Genomic DNA, 13,431 nt, shown 5'->3' with positions numbered 1-13,431 from the left:
GATTTCAGCAAGGTATTTGATAAGGTACCCCATGCAAGACTTATTGAGAAAGTAAGGAGGCATGGGATCCCAGAGGACATTGTTTTGTGGATCCAGAATTAGCTTGCCCTCAGAAGGCAAAGAGTAGTTGTAGACGGGTCATATTCTGCATGGATGTCGGTCATCAGTGGAGTGCCTGAGGGATCTGTTCTGGGACCCTTACTCTTCGTGATTTTTATAAATGACCTGGATGAGGAAGTGGAGGGATGGGTTAGTAAGTTTGCTGATGACACAAAGGTTGGAGGTGTTGTGTATAGTGTGGAGGGCTGTCAGAGGTTACAGCAGGACATTGATAGGATGCAAAACTGGGCTGAGAAGTGGCAGATGGAGTTCAACCCAGATTAGTGTGAAGTGGGTGATTTTGGTAGGTCAAATATGATGGCAAAATATAGTATTTATGGTAAGACTCCTTGCAGTGTGGAGGATCAGAGGCATCTTGGGGTCCGAGTCCATAGGACGCTCAAAACAGCTGCACAGGTTGACTCTGTGGTTAAGAAGGTGTACGGTGTATTGGCCTTCATCAATCGTGGAATTGAATTTAGGAGGCGAGAGGTAATGTTACAGCTATATAGGACCTTGGTCAGACCCCACTTGGAGTACCGTGCTCAATTCTGGTCTCCTCACTACAGGAAGGATGTGGAAGCCATAGAAAGGGGCAGAGATTTACAAGGATGTTGCCTGGATTAGCGAGCATGCCTTATGAGAATAGGTTGAGTGAACTCAGCCTTTTCTCCTTGGAGTGAAGGAGGATGAGAGGTGACCTGATAGAGGTGTATAAGATGATAAGAGGCATTGATCATGTTGATAGTCAGAGGCTTTTTCCCATGGCTGAAATTGTTGCCGCAAGAGGACACAGGTTTAAGGTGCTGGGGAGTAGGTATAGAGGAGATGTCAGGGGTAAGTTTTTTACTCAGAGAGTGGTGAGTGCGTGGAATGGGTTGCTGGACACAGTGGTGGAGGCGATTACGATAGGGTCTTTTCAAAGACTTTTAGATAGGTACATGAAGCTTAGTAAAATACAGGGCTATAGGTAAGCCTAGTAATTTCTAAGGTGGGGACATGTTCGGCACAACCGAAGGGCCTGTATCGTGCTGTAGGTTTTCTATGTTTTTCCAATTTGATGTTTCTCACAGGTGGAAGCACTGGCTGAGGAATTGCTCCACATTATTTTTGATGTTAAAGAGCTTAAGGTTCACCTTTACACCATTTGTGAAAGTCACATGAAGAACAAAAATTTTAACAGTAAGGTTTACAGAGCAATGTTACTAGATTTCCATATGCAAAATATAGTCAGGTTGCTATTTACTGATTTCACAGCTTGGTATTCAACACCATCATTGCCTCAGTACTAACCTTCAAAACCTGGGTCTCTGTACCTCCCTCTGCAACTAGATCCTTGGCTTCCTTATCAGGAGACCAGAGTTAGTGCAGATCAGTAAGAGGTGCTCAGTCCTCTACTCTTCTCTCTCTATACTGGCTAGGCATGGATCAAATGTTATTTATAAATTCACCAATGACACCACTGCTGTTGGCAGAATCTCAGACTGTGATGAGGACGTGTACAGGAGTGAGACAGAGCAAGCTGGTTGTGTGGTGTTGCAACAACGTCGCACTCATCATCAGCAAGAGTAAGGGACTAATTGTGGACTTCAGGTAGAACGTGCTCTAGTCCTTATTGAGGGCTGTGGAAAGTGTAAACAGCTTTAAGCTCCTGGAAGTCATCATCTCAAAGGATCTCGCCTGGACCTGACACATTGATGCAATCATGAAGAAGGCAAGTCTTCATTAGGAGTCTAAGGAGATTTGGTATGTCACTAAAGACTTGCAAATTTCTTTTTTTTTGTAATTTATTTTTTTATTGAAGTTCATCATCAAACAAACACTTCCATAAGATGTATTTCAGACATTGTACATATATATCATATAATCATATATATCACAAATCTCTACAAAGTATTTATCTGAGGTATACACTTATAGAAAAGAGTGGAAAGAAAAAACAAGCAAAAGGAAATAACTATGTACAAGTAGGCAATGATCTTTTCTACAGATGTACAGTGGAGAACAAACTAACTGGTTGCATTACAGTCTTATATGGCGACTCCAATGTACAGGAACACAAAAGGCTGGAGGGGTTTGTAAACTCAACCAGTTCCATCACAATACAACCCTCACTTCCATCATGGGCATCCTCAAAGTGCCTCAAAAAGGTGGCATCCACCATTAAAGACCCTTACAATCTGAGACATGCCATTTTCACACTACTACCAGCTGGGAGGAAGTACATGAGCCTAAAGATCCACACTCAACATTTTAATAACATCTTCTCCCTATCATCAGAGTTCTGAACAGCTTGTGAACCCATGAACACTACCTTGTTATTTGTCTTTTGCATTATTTATTTACTTTTCTAATTTATCCAAAGTTTTGCACTATACCGTCGCTGCAAAGGAACACATTTCATGATGTATGTCAAGAACACTTGTTATGAATGTACCACAGCTCTGAGGGGCCGAAGGGTGTGGGACCAGCCCCCTCCTTCCGGAGAATTGCAAGATCGCTATTAATTCAGGTCTTGGACCCAGGAAATGAGAGACAATGCAACAGATTTGACCATTGTTCTTAGAGGCACCTGTGTGAATTGCAACTCTATAGTACGTGCCAGCTATCAGGGACATGGACACCCTCGGGCAATGTGGGATGGGGATTGTATCACCCTACCTTGATTGACATTTACAAATCTGCCAGCCATGATAAAACGGAGACTGCAGGAGGCGGTACTCCAGCGACGCACCAGACGGAGACACCATCGCTCATCGCTCCCGTAAGGACGGGAAGCTGTTCGGGAGCCACGTGTAATTTGGTTCCCCTAGCTAGGGAATCGAGTGGCTGATAACCCCGAAAAGGATTCCGAACTGACAACGGGGAACTCATGTTCCCGATTCCACGATTTGAGTCCAACAGGCTGGCAAGTTTATTTTCTCTCTCCAACCCAGCGGCCCCTCAAACGGCTAAAAGCCTTCATGAACTGGCGAGACTTTTTTATATTTCCATCGGACAATAGTTTTTTACCTCTCTCACCTAGATGGGGTCAGTTGTGCTGTGAGGATTACATTCCTTGACTTCCCTAGTGCCTTTAACACCATCCAGCCCAAGATCTTAAGGCACAAACTAACGGAGATGGGAGTAGACTCTCACATGGTGGATTGGATAGTGGACTACTTGACAGATAGACCTCAGTATGTGCGGTTGGGAGACTGTAGGTCTGACATGGTGGTCAGCAGCACAGGAGCGCCGCAGGGAACCGTACTCTCTCCGGTCCTGTTCACCCTGTACACATCAGACTTCCAATATAACTCGGAGTCCTGCCATGTGCAGAAGTTCGCTGATGACACGGCCACAGTGGGGTGTGTCACGAATGGACAGGAGGAGGAGTATAGGAAACTGATACAGGACTTTGTGATATGGTGCAACTCAAACTACCTGCGTCTCAATATCACCAAGACCAAGGAGATGGTGGTGGACTTTAGGAGATCTAGGCCTCATATGGAGCCAGTGATCATTAATGGAGAATGTGTGGAGCAGGTTAAGACCTACAAGTATCTGGGAGTACAGTTAGACGAGAAGCTAGACTGGACTGCCAACACAGATGCCTTGTGCAGGAAGGCACAGAGTCGACTGTACTTCCTTAGAAGGTTGGCGTCATTCAATGTCTGTAGTGAGATGCTGAAGATGTTCTATAGGTCAGTTGTGGAGAGCGCCCTCTTCTTTGTGGTGGCGTGTTGGGGAGGAAGCATTAAAAGAGGGACGCCTCACGTCTTAATAAGCTGGTAAGGAAGGCGGGCTCTGTCGTGGGCAAAGTGCTGGAGAGTTTAACATCGGTAGCTGAGCGAAGGGCGCTGAGTAGGCTACGGTCAATTATGGAAAACTCTGAACATCCTCTACATAGCACCATCCAGAGACAGAGAAGCAGTTTCAGCGACAAGTTACTATCGATGCAATGCTCCTCAGACAGGATGAAGAGGTCAATACTCCCCAATGCCATTAGGCTTTACAATTCAACCGCCAGGACTTAAGAACTTTTTAAAAGCTATTATTAATGCTTTTTGAGATAATGATTTAGATGCATATCATATTTTTTTACTGAGTTAAGTATTGTATGTAATTAGTTTTGCTACAACAAGTGTATGGGACATTGGAAAAAAAAAAGTTGAATTTCCTCATGGGGATGAATAAAGTATCTATCTATCTATCTAGACAAACGATAGAGCTACTTCGAATTGTTGATTATTACTATACCCGCGCTTTAGATTGAGTATTGACGACGTATATTATCTGAATGTTTGTATTAACCTTACTTTTGTGCCCCTTTATAAATAAAAACGTTTAAAAATGGTACCATCAGACTTCAGCGGACCTCTCTATCTTTGCTGGTAAGTGACCCAGTTATGGGGTTCATAACACACTAAAGACAATTCCGATTCTGGAACTAATGCCTCTTTCAGGATAACATACTGCACCGATGCATTGCAGACTCTCACAGATATTAGCACATAGCCCAGCATTTGCAATCTTTGCTACCATTTCATTCCTGAAATGAAATTCAGCACGTTCCCCTCGACCCTCGCCAGTTTTGAATGAATCATGGCTTGGTACGGCAACTACTCTGCCCGAGACATGGAACTGCAGAGCTGTTTGTGGACACTGCTCACAGAAACCAGGCTCACCTCCGTGGACCCTGCTAATACTTCTTGCCGCCTCGGTAAACCTACTTACTTACTGCCCATTATGCCACTGGTATTTGGCCAGCATGAAGGTCGGCCATCTCCGACGGTGTTCAGGGCTTCCTTCATCATGTCAGTAGCTACCTCCTGATTTTCACTACTGTCGGTCATGCAAGTCCTGGGTGGAGACTTAGGAATTCTGTTACACTCAGATGTACACCTTGATAAAGCAGCTAGCATAATCAAAGACCATAACCCACCTCAGACTAAGTATCAACTCACAGACCTCCGTTGATACCCCTGCCCCCCACCCTTACGCCATCCCTATCTATAATTTTAGTCTGGTTCTCTTTCTCTCTCTTTCCCCCCTCACTATAATCTCCCCCCAGCCCTACCTTTCTTTCTCTTTTATTTCCCATAATTCTCCACCTTCCCCCTAGCCCATTTCCCTCCAGCCTATCACTTGCCAGCTCTCTACTTCATCCCTCCACCCCCCCCCCCACTTCTTATCCCCCCCTCGACCATCCCATGTTACTTCTCTCCTGATGAAGGGTTTCGGCCCGAAACCTCGTCACTACCTCCTCCCATAGATGCTGTCTGGCCTGCTGAGTTCTGCCAGCATTTTGTGTTTTTATTTATTTCCAGCATCTGCAGATTCACTCGTGTTAACAAAGTTAGATTTGTTGGTTTTGACTCCTTACCCTATATCTTTAATATAAATTATGGACAATCTTCATGACACTCCCAGCCACCTACTCAGAAATAACTATTTTTTATCACCACTCCCTCAGCTCTCTATTTTGATACTTATATCAAGAAGAATTCTGAGAGTTTATCTGACCCACTTCCTGATTCCACTCATGTGAATAAACCACATTAATACATTTCTATTGACTGAAGAGTAAGCTCACACAGACTAAAGAATATGCAACACACACAAAATGCTGGTGGAACGCAGCAGGCCAGGCAGCATCTATAGGAAGAAGTACAGTCAACGTTTCAGGTCGAGACCCTTCATCAGGACTAACTGAAAGAAAAGATAGTAAGAGATTTGAAAGTAGGAGGGGGGAATCTGAAATGATAGGAGAGGACAGGAGGGGGAGGGTGAAGCCAAGAGCTGGAAAGTTTATTGGCAAAAGGGATACAGAGCTCGAGAAGGAAGAGGATCATGGGACGGGAGGCCTAGGGAGAAAGAAAGGGGGAGGGGAGCACCAGAGGGAGATGGAAAGCAGGCAAAGAGTGATTGTGAGAGGGGTAGAGAGAGAAAAGGGGGTGGGGAAGAGAGAATAGTAAATAAATAAATAAATAAATAAATAAATAAGAGCTGGGGTAAGAAGGGGAGGGGGGCACTTACGGAAGTTAGAGAAATCAATGTTCATGCCATCAGGTTGGAGGCTACCCAGACGGAATATAAGGTGTTGTTCCTCCAACCTGAGTGTGGCTTCATCTTGATAGTAGAGGAGGCCATGGATAGACATATCAGAATGGGAATGGGACGTGGAATTAAAATGTGTGGCCACTGGGAGATCCTGCTTTCTCTGGTGGACCGAGCATAGGTGTTCAGTGAAACGGTCTCCCAGTCTGCGTCGGGTCTCACCAATATATAAAAGGCTGCACAGGGAGCACCGGACGCAGTATACCACACCAGCCGACTCACAGGTGAAGTGTCGCCTCACCTGGAAGGACTGTCTGGGGCCCTGAATGGTGGTGAGGGAGGAAGTGTAAGGGCAGGTGTAGCACTTGTTCCGCTTACAAGGATAAGTGCCAGGAGGGAGATCGGTGGGAAGGGATGGGGGGAACGAATGGACAAGGGAGTCGCATAGGGAGCGATCCCTGCGGAAAGCGGGAGGGGTGGGGAGAGGGAAGATGTGCTTAGTAGTAGGATCCCGTTGGAGGTGGCGGAAGTTACGGAGAATTATACGTTGGACCTGGAGGCTGGTGGGGTGGTAGGTAAGGACAAGGGGAACCCTATCCCGAGTGGGGTGGCGGGTGGATGGAGTGAGGGCAGATGTGTGTGAAATGGGAGAGCTGCGTTTGAGAGCAGAGTTGATGGTGGAGGAAGGGAAACCCCTTTCTTTAAAAAAGGAAGACATCTCCTTCATCCTGGAATGAAAAGCCTCATCCTGTGAGCAGATACGGCACAGACGAAGGAATTGCAAGAAGGGGATGGCATTTTTGCAAGAGACAGGGTGGGAAGAGGAATAGTCCAGGTAGCTGTGAGAGTCTGTAGGCTTATAGTAGATATCAGTAGATAGGCCGTCTCCAGAGATGGAGACAGAAAGATCAAGAAAGGGGAGGCACATGTTGGAAATGAACCAGGTAAATTTGAGGGCAGGATGAAAGCTGGAGGCAAAGTTAATGAAGTCAACGAGCTCAGCATGCGTGCAGCTCCAACGCAGTCGTCAATGTAGCGAAGGAAAAGTGGGGGATGGATACCCGTATAGGCTTGGAACATGGACTGTTCCACAAAGCCAACAAAAAGGCAGGCATAGTTGGGACCCATACGGGTGCCCATGGCTACACCCTTGGTTTGGAGGAAGTGGGAGGAGCCAAAGGAGAAATTATTGAGAGTAAGGACTAATTCCGCTAGTCAGAGGAGAATGCTGGTAGAGGGGAACTGGTTAGATCTGGAATCCAAAAAGAAGTGGAGAGCTTCGAGACCATCTCGGTGGGGCATGGAGGTATATAGGGACTGGACGTCCACGGTGAAAATAAGGCGGTGGGGGCCAGGGAACTTAAAATCATTGAAAAAAATTCAAAGCGTGAGAAGTGTCACGAACATAGGTGGGAAGAGATTGAACAAGGGGGGATAAAACAGTATCAAGGTATGCAGAAATAGTTCGGTGGGGCAGGAGCAAGCTGAGACAATGGGTCTACCTGGACAGGCAGGTTTGTGGATCTTGGGTAGGAGGTAGAAACGGGAAGTGTGGGGTGTGGGAACAATGAGGTTGGTGGCAATGGATGGGAGATCCCCAGAGCTTTTAAGGTTGGTGATGGTGTGGGAGACAGTGGCCTGGTGCTCCTTAGTGGGGTCATGATCGAGGGGTAAATAAGAGGAGGTATCAGCGAGTTGTCGCTGTGCCTCGGCAAGGTAGAGGTCAGTACGCCAAACTACAGCAGCGCCCCCCCCCCCCCCCCCATCAGCGGGTTTTATAGTGAGGTTGGGATTGGTGCGGAGGGAACGGAGAGCAGAGCATTCGGAAGGAGTGAGGTTGGAATTGGAACAAGGTGTGGTGAAGTCGAGATGGCAGAGGTTTTAATAATCACAAAGAGTGGTGTGTACAGCTTGTATACCAATTCAGCACATTCAAAATAAAACAAACATCCATGCTGAATGAAAACCAAACCTCCAAATTCTCCAGCAAGTAAAATGTGAAAAGTAATTACATTTACGGTTTAGCGATATATTGCACTCCAAATTAACTGAGAGTAATCTATTTCTTCACTTGAACAGGTGAGGAACAAATAACAATTAAAGGAAAGACCGGTGAGAACTAAGTGAAGGATAAAGAGTTATCCATATCCATATCTCCTGAGGGCTTTGATTTCTATTTTTAAGCCTTATTTGGTGCCAACACACTGAGTCTACAGTGACTGCATACTTTACATTTTTACCATTTACTCAATTTAACTAAACTCTTATTTTGGTCATTTGGAAAATTGCTTTTTCCTTATTTTGTATGTCTCTCCCAGTAACATCAAACACTGGGAAGACAGATAAAATATCACGACCTTGCTACATGACTGAAATATTCCATCAACATATTAGTTTCAAATTTATCTTGTTAAGTCTTCAGGCTGGAGGTTGGGAGAGAGATCCAGAGGAAGAGGGAGGGGGAAGAAGAAAGGAAGGAGGAGGAAGAAAAGGAAACATGCAGGACAAAGAGAGATGGAGGGAGGAAGAAAGGGAGAAAGGAAGAGAAAAAGAGAAGTGAAAAGAGAGGAGAGGGAGAAGGAGTGAAAGAGAGATGAAGATGGAAGAAGAGTGAGAGAAAGGGAGCTGGAGGAAGAAAAGGTAGAGAAAGAAAGATGAAGGGTAGGGAGAGCTAGAAAGGGTTAAGGACGTGGGGAGAAAGGGGGTGGGAGAGAGGTGGGGTGAGAGATGGGGGAGAGATGGGGGAGAGAGGAAGATGGACAGAGACTGGGAGCAAGACAGAAAGAAGGAGAAAGAATGTGAAAGATGGAGAGAGCATAGAGTAAATTGAAAAAACTGCAGAGAAAGAGAGAGGTAGAAAGCAAGGGTGAGAGAGAAATTATGAAAATGAGTGAATAAGTAGAAGAGTGTGTGAGACTTTGTCCCTTCACGGAAATGCACTATTTCTCCAATCCTTCCAAAACCATAATGCAGTTTTCTGATGACACCACTGTTGTGGGCTGAGTCAAAGCTGGTAATGAATCAGCTGACAGAACGGAGAATAAAATTTGGCTGAGTGATGTCATAACAACAACCTCTCACTCAATGTCAGCATGATTTGTTGCCACGAGCAGCTGTTAAGGCCAAGTCACTGGGTGCATTTAAGGCAGAGATAGATCAAAGATCAAAGATCACGGGAGAAAGCAGGGGAGTGGGGATTACTGGAAGAATTGGATTAGCTCATGACTTGTTGCATCACAGCCTGGTAAGAAAACACCAATGGCTTTGAGCAGAAAATCCTACAAAAGCTAGTGCATTCGGCCCTGTACATCATGGGTAAAGCCCCCCAAACATTTTGCACATCTGCATGAAACACTGTCAGAGGAAAGCAGCATCGATCAGAGAACCCCACCCCCTGGCCAAGCTCTTTTCTCACTGCTGCCATCAGGGTGAAGGTACAAGAGCCTCAGAACTCACACCACCAGATTCAAGAACAGTTACTACCCTTCAACTATCAGGCTCGTAAACAAAGGGGATAACTACACTCACTTGCCCATCCATCGAGATGTTCCCACAACCAACGATCTCACTTTAAGGACCCTTTATCTTCTAATCTCACGTGCCCGTTATTTATATATTTGCATTTGCACAGCTTGTTGTCCATCTGTACTCTGGTTGATCTTGCATTGACCGTTACAGCTGCTATACTATAGATTTGCTGAGTATGCCTGCAGAAAAACTAATCTGAGGGTTGTATATGGTGATGTACATATATATATATATGTGTGTGTGTGTGTACTTAGATAATAAAATTTACTCTGGACTTTAATTCATCCCCTCCCCATTACAATCATCTGTACAAGCAATTCATTGCAGAAAAACAAAATTGCCGGAAACACTGATGAATGATTTTCAGCCTGAAACATCAACTGCTGCTTGACCTGTCGAGAGGTTCCAACATTTTTGTTTTTATTTCAGATCTCCAACATCAGCAGTTGTTTGAATTTCAGTTCAGTGAGGCAATCCAACTAGTTGGACTGCATTCCATGACAGCATGCATTCTCCAATCCCCTCTCCTCCTTGCAAATTACATACTGAGAGAAATAAGCAAGTTGGCTCAGTTATGTTTGCTTTTTTCACACAGTATCCTCACCAGTTCCCATCCTCCTGCAAGTTACAGGGTAAACTGCTCCCAGAAGACAACCTTAGAACTTCACTGGGCAAAGCAAGGCATCTCATGCAGAGCCTAGAAACAAACTGATTGAATCAGTAATTATCATCCATAAGCTTTTATTCCGGGAGGGAACTGCATTTTTTTTTTACACTGAACATTTACAAAGTCAGAATGGTTGCTGGGAATTGACACAAAGGTAATAATAACAGTTGTGCCTCAAAAGAATATGATTTAACCATTTCAGCGGAGAATCCTTTACAATATTAATCAGAATTGTTGGTTTCATTTAGAAACTGGGTTGAACAAACAAAACTAATTTCAGTTCATACATATACAGGAGAACTGCATCAGAATTATTCTGATCTGGACCTGAATCCACCTTCAGGGTGTAAAATAATACTGATTCACTGATCTTTCTAATTAGGATAGGCACCCATCTATCTTCCATATGTGGCGGAATATTCCGCATGGCCCAAGCCACAGTAAGAACAGGCAAAACACAATGTACCACATAAAAATAACTTGCAAATAAGAAATATTTTTCTGATTGGTTGCAGAAGTAATTATACTCCCCTTTGCATATTTTGAGAATGTAGGGCAATGAGAGTGTAGAGGTTATGTTGTAAATAATTGATAACAAGATTGTCAAAAAGAGACACAAAAGAAAAATGGCTCCTTAGAAATGTAGATGTTCTCAGCATGTCTCCAGTTCATGTCCAGAGTGGAAAATAAATGCAACCACTTCTAGGTTGAATAGCACCAGTGCAGCAATGCAAATTCAGGTTACAGTCCAGCTTTGCAGCTTGCACAGTTTCTGGTATTCACCAGCGTGAAGGCATTATACACCCACAAGATAACATCATCCCTGGCTCATGACCAACTCAGATACTCCTAGGACAACTACAGTGTAAGGGAACATATTCAGCACAGTTTCTCGTCAGCAGAGAGGCTTACATAAATCTGAATTCGGACTGTTCTACATTACTGCTGTTAACATTCTGTGTCTGAGTTTTCCTTAGTCCCACGATTAAGGGATAGATTCCATTCTCATTATTAATTGGTTTAGTCTGCTCTGATCCATAGAGCATTTTGGCTGCGAAGGAGTCTCAGATGGTTCTCCTAACTGTATCAAGATCAACTGTGGAAGCATTTATTTTCTGCTCAGGGGCATCATAATTTTAAGTTATAAATCATTTAGGTATAAAATATAAAGCTAGACTTAACATCTGCTTTAAATGAACCCGGAATCTGAAAACCTCTCTAAACAACAACTATTAACTGTAACAGAATAGCCAACTGTATTGTTCTTATGGACTGTGGATGATGGTCTAGCACCTTTGGGAGGACTATTGTGTGTGAATTACACATTTATGTATGCAATATTCCTTCTGTACATTAACTGTCAAAAGTCTCTGGTTTAATAGATTGGTTGATTTGGAAGAATATTTGACACTTACATTTCAGTAGCTATATAATATTGAATAGCTTGACTGTGGATCAATCACTAATACAATCAACAAAGAGTAGATTTTCTATCACAGAATAGTCTGGTTGTACAAGGACATAAATTCTATAGCATGTAAAGGTCTGGTAACAACAATCCCACCCCCACACTATGTTTTCCCCTCCCACCATCAGAAACACAAGGCTGACTAATCCTTTCCCTTCCACAAGCAAAGCTGCAAGTTATGCTAAAGCCATTAAACCTCTGATCCAAGGACATATCAATCCCCCAACCATCTCACGCAGAGGCCTGACCTGAGCCCGTCCTTGGAAGAGGAGGACCAAAAAGCATGTTGTCAAATGTGCAAGCGACGCAGCCGAATGTCAATGCACACCGTCAGGAACGTAAACCAGTCTCCATCCCACTGCAGTACCTACGCCAGTCTAGACATCCATTTAAGATGCCAACAGAATTCATTGGGAAGAAACTTGCTAAATTTTTTATAAACATTTGCAATAAAATCACATGATCTAACTATAATGGAAGGTCAGGGATTGTTTCATTTTCATTCATTTCATATCTATTCAGTTTTCCCTAGTGTGTTATGTCTACCAGTTGCCTTTGGGCAGAAAGCCAATATTAACAGTTGTGTGATATCCTTAAGAAACTTTCCACGATCTCAAAATAATAAAATATTCTACTTGTCAGTCATTAAGGTGGCCGTATTACCCCCACCCCCAGCCAAGTTATTCTCTTTACAACGAAGTTGTTAAAATTCCACTGCACTGGGGATCTCGGTGAAACAGCTGCCTTTACGTTTAGTCTGCATGCCACAAATCACTGGACAGTTGATTCCCGGCAGCTGAGACTCAAAACGAACTGAAATCTGCAGTGCAATTGATGGGAAAGGACCAGAAGCTATTTGTTTAAAAAAAAGTTTTAAAATGAAGCGGAAAGCGAAAGCTCAGCATTAAGAGGTTCTGAAAAGAATTACAACTTTTTGAACTTACCCCCATACACTTCAAGGAATATTGCTTTCTCTGCCACGCACGGATCTTCACATTTGCTACAGAAGGCTGCAGCTGTGAGGGATTTACATCGTTAAGAAGTCAGTTTAACACAGCCACGCAGTTTGGTGATTTCCTCTTTCAAAGCTCAGTCTAATATTTTACATGGTACTGGGAGTCGAGAGGCCGGGTTACTCTCCTGTTTTCCTGTCTATGATGTCACATCCTGAGACAGCCCTCGATCACATCTTTTTTCATGAACTTTCTTTTCAGTAAAATCTTTAAAAGGATTATTTCCTGCTTTTGTATGGTTCCGTTGACAGGAAATGAATGTCATAGAATTAGAAAGAATGGCGTTGCTTCATTGTGCACACCAATGAAAGAATCTTATTTTTTTTAATAACAGCTGTTCTTTAAACCTGTCACTTATAGCTGGGAAAGTGTCAAAAGGGGCATCTTAGGGCCATGAGGAACAAGGAACCACGCCCATCTCGTCAGGGTTTTTATCATTTGTTCGACAGAATACTCAGCTTTTGGAACCTAGGACAAGTGTCATAATCAGATGCTAAACTGATCAGTCTGCCTGAAGCCCCAGTGAAAAACTTGAAACACTTTAAGTCGCTGTGTTCCTTCACAAATCCATAGCAGCTTTTGCCCCTGTAAGTTCATCAGCGAGATCATAGAGGTTG

General features: G+C 43.8%; 1 protein-coding gene across 1 annotated transcript in view; it reads right to left on the bottom strand.

Moving 5' to 3' along the window:
* Positions 1-12,926, bottom strand: part of LOC140736851 (MOB kinase activator 3C-like) — a 63,716-nt gene extending 50,790 nt beyond the window's left edge. Inside the window, exon 1 of the mRNA XM_073062844.1 lies at positions 12,746-12,926. The gene's annotated coding sequence lies outside the window, so the exon portion shown is untranslated. The remainder of the gene's footprint in view (positions 1-12,745) is intronic.
* Between the last annotated feature and the right edge of the window lie 505 nt (positions 12,927-13,431).

The sequence above is a fragment of the Hemitrygon akajei genome, chromosome 12, assembly GCF_048418815.1.
Source record: "Hemitrygon akajei chromosome 12, sHemAka1.3, whole genome shotgun sequence".
NCBI classification, from domain to species: Eukaryota; Metazoa; Chordata; class Chondrichthyes; order Myliobatiformes; family Dasyatidae; genus Hemitrygon; species Hemitrygon akajei.
Note: the sequence above shows the minus strand (reverse complement) of the source record. Positions and strands in the feature narration are given on the sequence as shown.